We start from the raw sequence: 6,902 nt of genomic DNA on the forward strand, positions 1-6,902 counted from the left end.
CCTGGCATGCTGTAGTCCATGGGATCGCAAAGAGTCGGACATGACTCAGCAACTGAACAACAACAACAATCAATAGAAACACATAAATTTTTTAAAGTGTGTTTAAATTTTAAAAGTACATTTTAGAAGAATAGTATATACAGCTTCTCAATCACAATGTAAGAATAAACGGATCTTAGAAGAAATACCAATTTGAAATCATCATACTATCAGTCTTCCTCTTGTACCTTTGAGGCTGATGCCAAATGCAATCATTTTCTGCCAAACATGCACTACCTTTGCTGAAATGTTTTCTAGCTATTTGTCTATTAGTAAATTATTTTACAATATATGCTACATCATGTCAGTGCCAAGAATTTTTTGACAATTTAGAACTCTCTGAAGCTAAAAGAGATTATTAGATGTATGCAGTACAGATGCCATGTGTAGTCAACTTTCTTTAGGCTGACTAGGTTTAATCAGGGGCTCCACTGCAATGCACTTGAAAAAGCTCTGAAAAAGAACCCCCAGGCCAGCTATTACTATAGTATTGGGTTCTAGCAGAGTCATCTGGATTTTGCAAATGTCTGATTCATGCATTCTGGTATAAACTCCAATCTGAAAAAAACATTCCTTGCTTTCTTAGATGAGGAATATACCTGATATATAGAAATTTGCCTTTCCTTAAATCCATTTGGACACAATAAAAACAAATTCAGAAAAGGACAATCACAGGTAATTTTATCAGCATTCTATCATATTGATAAAATGTAGCCATTTACAAAACCAACTTGTCTCTATAGTTGGTCCAATGAAGTCTCCTGTGGAGGGTGGGATAAGGGTGGACTTGTAAGAAAAACTAGATCCCTGGGGTAACCAGATGTATTATTCATTTAAATATATTGTAGATGGAGTCTTTTTGACTATGACACACTCCAGTAATTTTTTTTTGTTTTGAGAGATAGTTGTTCTTTTATAGATGTGTGCTTTTATAGTTAATCAAACAAGGATTGATATGCTAGTTAATTTAACTTAGTTAGCTGAATATGCACAGATGTCATTCATATGGGCAAAGTGAAAAGCAAAACTATTTGTTCCAATTTCTCTATAGCCTGCATTATTTTTTATGACATTCATGTGGAATAAAAAAACAACAGCTCCTCGGTGGATTTAATCTAATACATCTGTTAAATCAATCGTGACTTGGTAATGCATTGATAAAATCTACCTAACATTCAGTTCTAGCTATTCTTCTCATATAAAGGCTTGGAATTATTTAAATAAAATGGAGAACATAGAGTTGGCAAGAAGGAGCAAATAGCTTTTTCAAACAGCACATAGAAAGAGCCGGTAGCAGATTCTTTATATAGTGAATACAAACGTTGGAAAAGAAGAGAAACACTAGAAATAGAATTATTGATATACCCAGCAAGATCCTCCCCAACCATATGTGCAGAGATTTATTCTACCAACAATAGCAAATGATTTCATCAGAAAACAAGAATGTATAGTGTCAGTGCCTAACTGAATGGGGTGACATGGGCTCTGTGAGCACTGTGGGGACTGGGCAATCTAGCATCAAGCATTAATCTAGCATTAATATGTTATACACCAAACTTCAAGACCTCTTGCTGTGCAGAGAAAGATAACAGAAACTCTAGATCTAATAGAACCACGTAAAATGCTTGAAAGACCTTGGTACTTTGATTTTTAGGATATGTGTGCTTGGTTTTGGTTTTGATTTGATGTACGTATATATATTTATATATACATATATAAAGCAGAAAAATTATGTAAGGTCAACTAACTTGTGAACTAGGCCAATAGTACACGGTAGACATGTGCTTCTTAAGAGCTCTCTGATGGAAAGGTGAAAAATTTAAATTGAGAGAAAACAGAAAAGATTACTTTGGGAGTCACTACTTTGGAGGACTTTTCAATCTGAAACCCTGGGTCTGTCATGCATGCACAGACACACAGACATTTACACACACACAACACAATATTGCCTGCAAGGTATCTATTTTTAGCCCAAATCCAGACTACACAAATGCCAGTGTTTATTTTTAAAATATCTATTATTTAGATCTTACTATGTTACAGATACCATTCTAAGTGATTTATGTACATTAATCATCAAAATGGCTATATTATGATCCCTATTTGTACACACTCAAATGAAAGCACAGTCATTCATTCAAGTTTCACACAGCTAAGTAGTTGGAAAACCAAGCCTTAAATTCAGAGGGCAACTTCCAGTTTCTACAATTTTTCCATGACATGCAGGAGACACAGGAGACGCTAGTTAGATCCCTGGGTCAGGAAGATCCCCAGGAGAAGGAAATGGCAACTCACTCTAGTATTCTTGCCTGGGAAGTTCCATGGACAGAGGAGCCTGGCAGGCTATAGTCTATGGAATCACAGAGTTGGACAGGACTGAGCAACTAAGCATGACCCATACTATCTATCACTTGCTAAATTACTTCTCAGCAAGATTGGGAAAGGACAAAATATGCATTCCATCACTGTGTCCTCTGAGTAGTGGACAAAAACGTAGACTGGGCTTTTCCCATAATGGGAACCATTTCCATGCCACAATAGCAGCCTTAATGGAGACTTTTACCTTGCTTCTTAGAGAGGGTACAGACAGAGCAGCAGCTCAGCAAGACTGGGACATGTCTGGACAGGATTCACATTATTTATGCTAGATTGCATCACTAAAACAGGTTCTCAAGATAAAGTGAGTCCGTTCCAAGATACACTGACGTTCTTATATATTCATTTGGTTTAATCTTTAAAATTGTATCTGTCCTGCTGGAAATTTACCTAATTAACTGAAGAAGTCCCCTATCCTGTTCCCTTATCTTCTGCTCCCAACCAACTGCAACTGTTTGTTTAAGTGTGGAACATAGATGTTTGAAAAACCTGGATTCTCCCCCTGATTCTGCTACTGCATAACCTAGGTCAAGTCATTTAATTGCCTTGGTTTCATCATCTGTAAGCTGTAAGGCTATCTTCCAGATTTAAAACTCTGATATTCTAGCTCACTGCATCCTGTGTGGACATTTCCATAAATTCCATGAATATTTGAATTAAAAAAAAAACTTCATGAGAAGACCGATTATGTTCACCTTAACCATTAATGTGCATGCAGAACTTAGTACTTAGTAGATAGTCTTTAATTTTTGTTGAATATTATTTGGAAATGTAAAAATATTCCATATATGTAATAATAAAAACAAAGGTAAAAACTAAGTATTTCAGAAAGAAGCCCTACATTTGGGCCAGTAAATGGGGAATGGCCAGAAGATTTAATTTACAATTTGATACATTTTCTGAGAAAGCTCTGATGAGATGCAGGACATGTTATTCCAGCATATGGTACCTTGGCATATTGAATATTTTAAGCTGAAGGAGGTTAAGAAAATGGCAGAAGCAGAGAAGTCAACTCTGGCCTGCTCCTCCCTTACTCTTCTTCCCTGAAACAGGTCATAAAACTCTCAAGTGGAAGGTAACCTCCCTGAACCAAGAGGAAGGAAGACATTCTTATAACCAGAAACAGGGAACTGGGGGCAGAGAAATCTATGCAAACCAACCTTGTTAAACTAATTCTTATCTTCCTAGTTGCTTCTTTATCATTTACAACTCCTAGCCTAAACTCCTCTGTCTTGTCAGTTCTTCACAAACTTAATTCTTTCTGTGTCTAAACTGCATAAAAGTTCTTGCTCTGGTCACTTCTTTGGGTCTTCACTGTCTTGTAGGCTCTTATGTAAAAACTCAATAAAATGCGTATGCTTTCTTCTCTTAATCTATCCTTAATTTTTAGACAGTTTAGTTTTCAGACCTAGTCAGAGACCTAAAGAGGGTTAAGGAAAACTATTTCCTCCCCTGCAGAGCTAATAACAAGTGTTTTTTTCTCAGAGATTTAACTTTTAAAAACTTGAAAATAACTTTGCTTTCCCTGTAGTGTTTATTTAATTTTTATAGCCTGGGGGTTGCCAATAAATATGTCTCATACACAAAAGAACAGTGCTATTACATCACTATCTTTACTCTTATAGCCCAAGTTCATAAAATATAATGGAAAACTTAAATGCTGTTTAGACTTACGCATTGTTTTTTTCAACAATCACCCTTGGCTCACAAGCACCTACACTTTTTAGCACCTCACCTAGCTTGACTTGCTAAGGTTAAACTTGGGTACACACACTACACACATATACTTAACATAATCATTATCTTGGGAATCCCAATGCTATGAAATCTTCTAAGTTGTTCTGCAAAGTCTCTAGGTCAGACCTAAGCAACTATTACTGACTTTTTAGTAGATACATTGAACCTGAAATTATTAACTTGAATTCTCCCTCTTTTCTACATATTTTGTCCCCCAAAATGCTATTATCACTAAAAGTTTCATTTAGGTTCAAGTCAAATTAGTTTTAGAAAAATAGCAAGAAGGAACCAAGTGTTAATTTTATATGGTTCTGAAGATTTATGAATTGCTCCTAAATAAATGAACTCTTATGCATGGGAAATTCTCCCACTTAGTCTTGAGGTAACCTATAGGATTAAACAGGAATAATAGGATAGTTTTTAAAAAATAAACATTTGTTTGAATTGCCTGCTTTGCTTCCATTCCATGTTAGATGAAATACTTTCCGGGAACTGAAAAGTATTTAAATTTAAATTTGCAGGTAATTGACTTAGATTGGAAACTAGACTTTTATATTTGGCTACATATATTTTGCTGTTAAAGTGTATTTATTATCCTAAATTGATAGGGTTTGATATCTTAAGTCCATTAGAAAATCTTGTCTCTGGCTTTAAAATATATTCAGAAGAAGAAAGCTCCAAATTGCACTTCTGTTGCTACCATCCTAATATAAGCAAGAATGCAAATATCATTTTTCCACTGGATTACCATGTATATATGTGTGTGTGTATGTGTGTACTCAGTCATGTCCGACTCTTTCTGACCTCATGAACTGTAGCCCACCAGGCTCCTCTGTCCATAGAACTTTCCAGGCAAGAATACTGGAATGGGTTGCAATTTCCTTCTCCAAGGGATCTTCCTGACCCAGGGATTGAACCCAAGTCTCATGCATCTCCTGCATTGTCAGGCGCCATAAGGACCTCCTAATCCTTCTCCCCGTTTCCATCCTTGCTTTCCTCTACATCTACTTTTAACAAAGCAGATCAGGGAATCTTGTTAAATGAAAATCAGGCCATATTATAAATCTTCACAAAATCTTCAAATGCTTACTTTTTTCACCCAGAAAAAAACAAAAACAAAAAATAAAGTCTTTACAGTGACCACAAGTTTCTGCACGATCTACCAGTCACATCCACACACATTGTCACTCCACTCAAGCCACACATGGTCTCCCTGTGGTTCTTGGGGGTAGACTGGGCTTGCTCTTGATTTAGAATAGTTACACTGGTCAGACCCAGTTCTGAACTGCTCTTCCCCAAGTTAACCACAAGACTAAATCTCTCCATCCTTCAAGCCTCTGCTCAAATGTCACTTTCTCAAACTCCTACTGTTCTCTTTGCAACCACACCTGACCCTAAATCTGTACTTCTATTACTGACCACACTTGAGTCCACTTGCCCAAGTATAATAAAGCCATCTATTGACAACGGGTTTTGGTGAAGTAAAGTACAGTGTTTATTGTAAAACACTGCCACACAAGCAGTAGTGTTGAAAAAAGCCTCAAACTCCATGATGGGTTTCAAGAAAGCATTTTGAAAGGTCAGGGATGGGGTGAGAGTCCCAGGTCATGCACAATCTCTGATTGGTTGATGGTGAGATAACAAGGTGCTGTCACACGGGGATTATCATTATCAATCCTCAGGCTCCAGCAGGCCTGGGGGCTATGTACTCATGGCCATGGAGTAGTTATCATCTTCATCTCTAAAACTATTCAGGAAATGTGCATCAGATACTATTATCTGGATATTTCAGAGAGGAGCTGAAGCTGGGTTTAGGAAAGGCAAAGAAAACAGAGATCAAATTTCCAACATCCCTTGGATCACAGAGAATGCAAGGGAACTCCAGAAAAACATCTATTTCTGCTTCATCGACTATGCTAAAGCCTGTGTCTGTGTGGATCACAAGAAACTGAAAAATTCTTTAAGAGATGGGAATACCAAACCACTTTACCTATCTCCTGAAAAACCTGTACGCAGTTCAAGAAGCAAGAGTTAGAACCGGACATGGAAAAATGGGCTGGTTCAAAACTGGGAAAGGAGTACATCAAGGCTGCTTGTAGTCACCTGCTTGTTTAATTTATATGTAGAGTACATCATGTGAAATGCTGGGCTACATAAATCATGAGCTGGAATCAAGAGTGGTAGGAGAAATACCAGCCTCAGATACACATATGATACCACTCTAATGGCTGAAAATGAAGAGGATCTAAAGAGCCTCCTGATGAGGGTGAAAGAAGAGAGTGAAAAAGTTGGCTTAAAACTCAGTGTTCAAAAAACTAAGATCATGATATCTAGTCCCATCACTTCATGACAAATAGATGGTGAAAAAGTGGAAGCAGTGACAGATTTTATTTTCTTGGGCTCCAAAATCACTGCAAATGGTGACTGCAGCCATGAAATTAAAAAACGCTTGCTCCTTGGAAGAAAAATTATGACAAATCTAGACAGTGTATTAAAAAGCAGAGACATCACTTTGCTGACAAAGGTCTGTATAGTCAAAGCTATGATTTTTCAAGTAGTCATGTATGGATGTGACAGCTGCACCATAAAAAAAGGCTGAGACCTGAAAAACTGATGCTTTTGAACTGTGGTGTTGGAGAAGACACTTGAGAGTCCCTTGGACAAAAAGGAGACCGAACCAGTCAATTCTAAAGGAAATCAATGTTGAAAATTCATTGGAAGGACTGATGCTGAAGCTACAATACTTTGAT

Source organism: Giraffa tippelskirchi, chromosome 2 (genome assembly GCF_054371585.1).
Source record: "Giraffa tippelskirchi isolate mGirTip1 chromosome 2, T2T-mGirTip1v1.2.pri, whole genome shotgun sequence".
Taxonomy (NCBI): Eukaryota; Metazoa; Chordata; class Mammalia; order Artiodactyla; family Giraffidae; genus Giraffa; species Giraffa tippelskirchi.